Here is a 9,753-nt window from a genome sequence, read left to right as displayed (position 1 = left end):
AACTTCTCTGGGGAAGATAAGCATTTTTCCTTATTGAGATGAAAGAACCTCCTCACTGGAGATGGAAAATCTTCTTCACTGGGGATAGAAGAGCTTCTTTATCTCGAGGGATAATTGCTTCAAGAATTCTTTTCTGGGACAAGAATACCGTTGTCTCAACAATTTTTCAGGGAGAATCCTTTTGTTCGTCCTGTGGAGACGACTGCTGATGTTCCTTCCGTTGTTCACAACTCAAAGGAAAGTTTCGCTTTTATTTTGAAAAAGAAAAGTGAAGTAAATTCATTTAAAACTTATTTTTTTCTTTTTTTGTTTCAAAAGTGAATAACACAATTAAAGCGTCATTTTGCAAGCTGAAAGAAATTAGAGATTGCAAACAAATGGGCACAAGGCTCAAATTTATTTAATAGGATGGTAATCAGCTAAAGGCGTGATTCCATAGAGTATTTACAAAAGTTGGAAATGGTAATTATGCGGAAAAGGCTACATTGAAAGCAATAACCACTATTCCCTTAACAACTTTGAGTTACAACTGTGCTTGTCGCTTCAGATTTGGCGATGATTTGATTGTAGATCCTTTGATGAGAAAGACTCCTCAGGTGACGAAGTATGGACTGATGCAGTTACTTTGTCATAAATCCCTAATTTTTGCCTAGATTGCCCTTTCGGGTTTTCAATCTACTAGGACGAATTTTTTTCTGTTTATTGTCTCTAATTTTTGCCTGGACCGCCCTTTCGGGTTTTCAGTCCACCGAGACGCTCATTTTTGCCTAAGTCGCCCTTTGCGGGTTTTCGACTTACCGAGCTGTTCTTTTGTATTTTTAGACAAAGTATTTCTTGACTGCATCAGCATTCACAGGATGTGGGAGTTCATCACCATCCATGGTTACAAGAGTCATGGCGCCGCCAGAAAATGTTCTTTTGACAACATACGGGCCTTCGTAATTAGGAGACCATTTGCCCCTAGAATCTGGTTAAAAAGACAAGATCTTTTTAAGCACGAGGTCACCTTCTCGAAATTCACGAGGTCGAACCTTTTTGTTGAAGGCTTGTTTCATCCTTGCTTGGTATAACTGTCCATGGCATAGAGCGGTCATACGTTTTTCTTCGATTAAGTTCAACTGATCGTATCTGCTTTGACACCATTCAGCCTCTGATAACTTAGTCTCCATGAGGACTCTCATTGATGGGATTTCAACTTCTACGGGGAGCACAGCTTCCATGCCGTATACTAGAGAAAAGGGAGTTGCCCCTGTTGAAGTACGCACTGAAGTACGGTATCCATGTAAAGCAAATGGCAGCATTTCATGCCAGTCTTTGTAAGTGACGACCATTTTCTGGACGATCTTCTTAATGTTCTTGTTGGCAGCTTCAACGGCGCCGTTCATTTTCGGTCTGTAAGGAGAAGAGTTATGATGCTCAATCTTGAATTCCTCACACAATTCTTTCATCATTTTGTTGTTCAAGTTTGAACCATTGTCAGTAATGATCTTGCTGGGAATACCATATCGGCAAATGATGTTATTCTTGATAAACCTCACAACCACTTGTCTTGTAACATTGGCGTAAGATGCTGCTTCGACCCATTTGGTGAAGTAATCAATGGCCACCAGGATGAAACGATGACCGTTTGAAGCCTTTGGTTCGATCATTCCGATCATGTCAATACCCCACATGGAAAAAGGCCATGGAGATGAGAGAACGTTGAGTAGAGTCGGCGGTACATGGATCTTATCCGCGTAGATCTGGCACTTGTGACATCTCTTCACGTGTTTGTAACAGTCTGATTCCATTGTCAACCAATAGTATCCTGCTCTTAAGATCTTCTTGGACATTGCATGCCCGTTTGAATGAGTTCCAAAGGACCCTTCATGCACTTCATGCATAATCATGTCTGCTTCGTGTCTGTCCACGCATCTGAGCAAAACCATGTCGAAGTTTCTTTTGTATAGCACATCTCCATTCAGGAAGAAACTGCCAGAAAGTCTCCTTAGAGTTTTCTTATCTTTGTTTGATGCCCCAAGCGGGTACTCTTGAGTTTGAAGGAAGCGTTTGATGTCGTGGAACCACGGTTTATCATCGATGACTGCTTCAGTTGCAAATACATAGGCGGGCCTTTCAAGGCGCGTAATTCTGACTTTAGGCACATCATTCCAGTGACTGACTTTGAACATGGAAGATAGAGTAGCCAAGGCGTCTGCCATTCGATTCTGATCTCGAGGTATATGATGCAATTCAACCTTGTTGAAGAAAGTCAACAGACGTCTTGCATAATCTCTGTATGGAATCAAACCAGGGTGGTAAGTTTCCCACTTGTCTTTGATTTGGTTGATCACAAGGGCTGAATCTCCATATATGTCCAGGATCTTGATCCTTAAGTCAATGGCTTCTTCGAGACCCATGATACAAGCTTCATATTCTGCGATGTTGTTGGTGCAATCAAATAGCAATCTGGCAGAGAACGGGATATGAGTACCCTTGGGAGTGATGATGATTGCCCCAATTCCATTGCCAAAAGCGTTTACTGCTCCATTAAAAATTAGGCCCCATCTTGATCCAGGCTCAGGACCTTCTTCAGGTAACGGTTCGTCACAATCTTTCATCTTCAAGTACATGACATCTTCATCAGGAAAGTCAAACTTGAGAGATTGATATTCATTAATTGGTTGATGCGCCAAGTGATCGGCGAGAATGCTTCCTTTGACCGCTTTTTGAGCACGGTATTCAATGTCATATTCAGATAACAACATTTGCCATCGGGCAATCCTTCCTGTTAATGCAGGCTTTTCAAAGACATACTTGATCGGATCCATTTTGGAGATTAACCAAGTAGTATTGTTGATCATGTATTGGCGAAGACGTTTTGAAGCCCAGGCCAAAGCACAGCATGTTTTTTCGAGCATGGAGTAACGAGACTCACAGTCTGTGAATTTCTTACTCAGGTAATAGATGGCATGCTCCTTCTTACCGGTTTCATCTTGCTGTCCAAGCATACAACCCATGGATTCTTCTAACACAGTAAGGTACATGATTAATGGTCTTCCTTCAACTGGAGGAATCAATATTGGTGGTTCTAACAGGTATTCCTTGATACTGTCAAACGCTTTCTGGCAATCTTCAGTCCATACAACCCCTTGATCTTTGCGGAGAAGCTTGAAAATTGGCCCACAAGTAGCAGTCATTTGAGAGATAAATCTGGAGATATAGTTCAATCGTCCAAGAAATCCTCTTACTTGTTTTTCAGTTTTTGGTGCAGGCATCTCTTGAATAGCTCTGACTTTGTCGGGATCTACTTCAATACCTCTTTGGCTGACAATGAAACCCAAGAGTTTTCCAGATCTAACCCCAAAAGTACATTTGTTAGGATTCAAGCGAAGCTGATATTTCCTTAGTCGTTGAAACAACTTCAAAAGGTATTCAATATGTTCTTCTTCTGTGCTGGACTTGGCTATCATGTCGTCCACATAAACTTCAATTTCTTTATGCATCATGTCATGAAAGAGAGTAGTCATTGCCCTTTGGTAAGTTGCGCCGGCATTCTTTAATCCAAACGTCATCACTTTGTAGCAAAAGGTACCCCATGGGGTGATGAAAGATGTCTTCTCCATGTCTTCGGGAGCCATCTTGATCTGATTATAACCGGAGAACCCGTCCATGAAGGAAAAGACGTTGAACTTAGCAGTGTTATCAACCAGCATGTCAATATGTGGTAATGGAAAGTCATCTTTTGGACTGGCTTTGTTCAAGTCACGGTAGTCAACACACATTCTGACTTTGCCATCTTTCTTCGGAACTGGCACTATGTTGGCCAACCATTGAGGATACTCAGAGGTGATTAGAAAACCTGCGTCGAGCTGTTTTTGAACTTCTACTTTGATCTTGTTAGCCATATCAGGATGAGTCCTTCGCAATTTCTGCTTAACTGGCGGACATTCTGGCTTCAATGGCAAGTAATGCTGAACAATATTGGTATCCAACCCAGGCATGTCTTGGTAGGACCAGGCAAACACGTCAACATATTCTTTGAGAAGGTCTGTCAACTTACTCTTGACATCAGCATCAAGCAGCGATCCAATGGTCACTTCTTTTTTGTCTTCTTCAGAACCCAAGTTAATCTTTTCTAAAGGCTCTTGGTGAGGCAGAATGGCTCTTTCCTCGTGCTTAAGTAATCGAGAGATCTCGTCCGGGATCTCCTCTTCTTCCTCTTCTTCGGCTTCGAACACAGGAAACTCAAAGTTGGGAGAGGGTATAGGGTTATTGCATTCAATGGGTTTATCAATAGTAAATCTGCACATGTGATTTATATTTATTTCAGAAAATTTATGAATGCAGGAGTGTATGCAGATTTTTTTTGAAAAGAAGTTTTTTCTTTTTGGTTTTTTAGGATTACCATTTCCAGAAAAAAGCAAAAATAAAACATATAATGTAGGGAATTCAAAATGACACTTTATTTATGATTCATTTTTGAAACAAAGCCCTAAACACAAACTCATTTGCCTTGGGCAGGACAAAGAGGGAAACTTTTAAAACAAAGCCCTATACACAAAGTTATTTGGGCGGAACATTTAAAAGAAAAGCCCTATAAAACATCTCTCTGCTTTGGGCAAGGCAGGAGGTCAAAATAACAGCGAGGTGATTACTTTGAGCGGCGAACAACATTCGGAACGTCGACAGCCTTCCAGTAGCAACGAACTCCTCTGTGTATTATGTATTCAGGAAAATTCTCCTCAGAATTGTCTTCAGTATTGACATTGACCGCTGGTCGAGCAGGATTTGAAGGTCCTGGTTTGTCAACCTTGTTCTTTGTAGAGTTGAAACGGTCTTCTGCTACTTCTTGAAGAGCATAAGATGAATCACAATCTTCAGAATTTTCAGGGTGTTCTTCCCAGTCTTCAGGATGAAGAGACTCATTGTCAGCGACACTTTCTGAGTCAGTTGCGGGACCATCTTCCCCTTTATCTTCAAAAATGGCATTTATGTGATAATAACCATCTTCAGGATTGTTAATCTTGGTAGATACGTTGAAGTCGAAATCTTCAGTAATTTCAGGCTGCTGAGAAAATTGACAGGGCTGATAAGCCTCTTCTGGTTGACTATTATATTCAAAGGAATCTCCCCATCCAGTTGGTTGGATATCCTCAATCGTAATCTTGTAACTTTCAGGTGTAGTATATTTCACCATATAATCAAATTTCCCACTTGGTTGTCCCAAGGTGTCCCCAAATTTCTGCAGGAACAGGCTCAGTTTCTTTGCCTTTGGGTTTCTCCGAAGGAGGATATGGTTCTTCCTGAGATATGTATCCCGAGTCATTGAGATAACATTTCCATTCTTCTTCAGGATCGGGTAAACTTTCTTCGATGCATTCTTCGATAAGGACATTAACCTCTTGAGGAATTGGGTTAAGGAATCCTCCACTATGGAACGTTTCTTTGATCGGACGAAGGGTTTCATCCTTCTTGGTGCAGTTTGAGAATGTTGGTGAACATCCGAGTCCTACTCTAGTTTCGTTCTTGGTCGGGATCAGAACTTGCCCCCAGCCAGTGGTAGTTCCATCTTTCACTACTTTTACTGCCTCTTTGTAAGAAGAGATTGATGCTTTCTTTTTGGAAGATTCGTCTTCTAAAGAGAGCCCTTGGAACTGAGTTCCTTCCACATCATCAGCACTTATGAAAGAGAAATTGGATAAATGGCTCACCATCAAGGCTTGTTCCCCACTTATTGTTACCAATTTTCCGTTTGTTACAAATTTTAACTTTTGATGGAGCGTAGAAGTCACTGCCCCTGCTTCATGGATCCATGGTCGTCCTAACAGACAGCTATAAGCAGCTTGAATGTCCATGACCTGGAAGGTGATTTGAAATGTATGTGGACCAATTGTCATGGGAAGGTTGACTTCGCCGATAACAGATTTTCGCGATCCATCAAATGCTTTGACAACTACACCACTGAACTTCATAGGCATTCCTTGGTAAGACAAGCGAGCAAGAGTCGTCTTTGGCATAACATTCAAGGAAGATCCGGTGTCTACCAGTACATTAGACAAAGAGTCTGACTGACAGTTCATAGAAATGTGCAAAGCAAGATTGTGATTTCTGCCCTCCTCGGGGAGTTCTTCATCACAGAAGCTTAAATTGTTACAAGCTGTTATGTTGGCTATTATCCCATCAAAGTGATCAACAGTCACATCATGATCCACAAAAGCTTGATCTAAGACCTTCATCAGGGCTTCTCTGTGGGCTTCTGAATTCAACAGTAATGAAAGTATTGAGATTTTTGAAGGAGTCTGCATAAGCTGATCCACAATCTTGTATTCGCTTCTTTTGATAAGCTTCAAAATTTCATCAAAATCAGAATTGACATTGGTTCCACTGGATTGGCCAACATCAATGTTTGTATTACTGACAGGAGTTTCCTCAGGATTTCCCACTGGAACATTGACAGGATTTTGTCTGGCTGCAGGAGCAACAGGCTGCTTTGAAGGTGGTGGAGTATACACACGTCCACTTCTTGTTACTCGACTAACATCAGCGATGTTCACGACAGACGAAAGAGTTGGTAAAGGAACTTCTTGTCCATCCTTTATCATTGTTGCATTGTAGTTGTATGGAACTGCCTTGTCAGAGTCATAAGGAACAGGTCCAGGTAGACAAATGATCAAAGGAGCAATAGGAACCTTTGGCTTGTTGTAAGTAACTTCCATGCGCTCAGGCATGTTGAAATGAGGAACGATGACGTTAACTGTAGGCATTTCCGAGTTGATATCTGAGACTAAAAGCTCATGCGGATAACATCCTATCATGTTAACTTCATTTTCATCCCTATTTCTGTAGATCTCAATAGTACCATTATCTAGCAAAACTTGGAGATCTCTTCTCACAATCGAACACCCGTGAGGATCCACACAACATATTCTACAGGAACCGTATTGATGCTGGCGAAAATTCTGCCCCCGACAAAGAGTGGCGTGCATTTGTACCAAATCTGCTCTTGAGAAGTTGATATTATAGACTCGGTATTGGCCAGGACATCCATACACCATGTTTACAACATGCCCTCCATGATTGGGCAGCGGATTTGCTTGCACATTAGGGTTCAAATTTCTGAAAGAGAGAAGATTAGATCTAACCAACCTCTGAACTTCATATTTCAAGGCTATGCAATGCTCAAGATCATGGCCCGGTGCTCCTTGATGATAAGGGCATGAGACCTCAGCTTTGTACCACCATGGGAGTTTCTCAGGTACTGGTGGTGGTGCTTTAGTTTGAACAAGACCTCTTTCAACCAACGCAGGGTACAATTCTGTGTAGGTCATTGGAATCGGATCGAACTGTGGAGCTCTTTGCACACGATTCTGATTGTTGTTAAGTTGTTGAGCCTGTTGTCGAGGCTGTTGTTGTTGAAACTGCGGGGTAAATCCCGGATTCGGTGCTGTATTGACGACTGGTGTGATAGCAGCAACCTGTCGTTGACGATTGACGTTTCCTCTTGGCCTCCCTTGGGATACCATGTCAACACTTTGTTCTTTCTTCTTTGGGAAACCACTTCCGAACTTTTTGGTTCCACTCGAAGATCCACCTTCTTTAGTCAGACGTCCGGTTCGGACTCCTTCTTCTAGACGCATCCCCATGTTTACCATTTCGGTGAAATCACTTGGAGCACTAGCAATCATGCGTTCATAATAAAACGGACTGAGAGTATTCAAGAAGATCTTTGTCATCTCTTTCTCTTTTAATGGTGGATTAATCTGAGCAGCAGTTTCTCTCCATCGTTGGGCATACTCTTTGAAAGCTTCATGATCTTTCTGAGCCATGGATCGGAGCTGATCTCTGTCTGGAGCCATATCCGAGTTATACTTGTATTGTCGGACAAAGGCCTCACCTAGGTCATTGAATGTTCGAATATTAGTGCTATCCAAACCTGTGTACCACTTCAGTGCGGCACCAGTCAAACTGTCTTGAAAGTAATGGATAAGCAACTGATGATTATCTGCATAGGTAGACATCTTTCTGGCATACATCACAAGATGACTTTGTGGACAAGAACTACCTTTGTACTTCTCAAAGTCTGGGACCTTGAACTTAGCCGGTATTTGTACACTGGGAACCAAACATAGCTCCTGGGCATTCTTTCCAAACAAATCTTTCCCACGGATAGCTTTGACTTCCAACTGCATCTTGTTGAACTGTTCTTGGAGATCTCCCACAAGATTACGCTGATTTGTGCTATCACCTTGATCATGATAAATCTCATTGCCATCATAAGGAACAGTGTGAACCGTAGGGGTCGGAACTGTCATAGTGGGTTGAGAAAGTGCCATAGTGATTTGGGAAAAAGTTACCCCCTGATTTGGAGTGAACTGTGAACTTTGTGCAGCAGGCGCTTCAGTTGTAGCTGTTTGAACCCCAGAGAAATTATGGCGGAAACCTGTACCGAAGCTGAAAGGCGTGCCCCAACCTTCTGGCATAGAGAAAGATGGTATACCGAACGCAACTGTAGAAACTGGAGTAGTGACCTCAGATGTCACTGTTGCTTGACTGTTAGGTGGCGGCGGCTGATTCTGTGCGGCCATTAAAGAGTCAACCAGAGTAGTGAGACTTTCCAACTTTTCCTGAAGGGTGGTCACTGTACCACGAAGCTCAATATTCTCTTGTTCAGAACTTTCCATGATTCTTCTTCTGCTTGAACGAGTATTGTACCTGTGATCTGATTGCGAGCGCGGTCGAGAAACTTTGAGACGCGACAGCTTGACGATCTAATGGAGAAAGATCCAAAAGATGAGACTCTATACAACAGACTCGATATGCAGAATGATGTATGCAAAGAGAAATTTATGATTTTTCCAAACATTTTAAAGATTATTTTCTTGCAAACATTTGAACACAAACAAATCTTTTATTCATTCATTTTTTTTATTGCAATAATGGGAAATGTTACAACATTGGAGCATAGCTCCTTACAAAAGCAAATGATAAATAAAAAACTAAACAATCCTAAGCATCTTCATCAGACGAAGAACCAAATGCATTGTGCAGCTTGAGCTTCATGATTTCTTTCCCATAGTAAGCTTTCAACTCGGCCTTTTCAGTTTTCAGCTTGTCAACCACATTCTTCCAATTGTCAGGAATTGGAGCGTTGCTTGTTGAGCCTTCAAGCTTTTTCTTGCTTTCTTTGATGTATCTTCTGATTGCGGCATCTTTCCGACGGATCTTCTCATCTTTGTTCATGAGCCATCCATCCTGATAATAGAGAGTTTCTTCATGTTCTTTCACTTGTTTCTTCAACTTTCTATTTTCCACATCAGTTCTTCGAAATTTTTCTTTCCAAGCGTCTTTTTCTATCCTCATCTTGGTCAGAGTGTCTTGGTATTCCTCCATAGCAGGAATGTTGGGTCGTTGAGGTACCACAGGGAACATGGGTTTTTCATAATCATAAGGCATTTGAAACTCCCTTGCTCTTTTCTTCACCCAACAGGTATAGGCGTTCGTAGCAATACAGTTCTTTATCTCACCTTTTTCTTTCCATCGGATGTCGTACCAGGCTTTCACCATTTTTGTCTTCAACCCTTGAGGATCATTTCCTTCCTGATAGAAGTAGCTTTCCACTGTAGGGCCAATGGGTTTAGTTGAATTTGCATACCCGAGTTGTCGTCGGGCTAGGACCGGATTGTAGTTAATTCCTCCTTGTGTACCAATGAGGGGTACGTTGGCGAATTCTCCACAACTTTCGATGGTTTCTGTACCGCAGCGAGCCAAGGT

Source organism: Vicia villosa, linkage group LG3, assembly GCF_029867415.1.
Source record: "Vicia villosa cultivar HV-30 ecotype Madison, WI linkage group LG3, Vvil1.0, whole genome shotgun sequence".
In the NCBI taxonomy this organism is placed as follows: Eukaryota; Viridiplantae; Streptophyta; class Magnoliopsida; order Fabales; family Fabaceae; genus Vicia; species Vicia villosa.
This window is presented reverse-complemented; position numbering follows the sequence as displayed.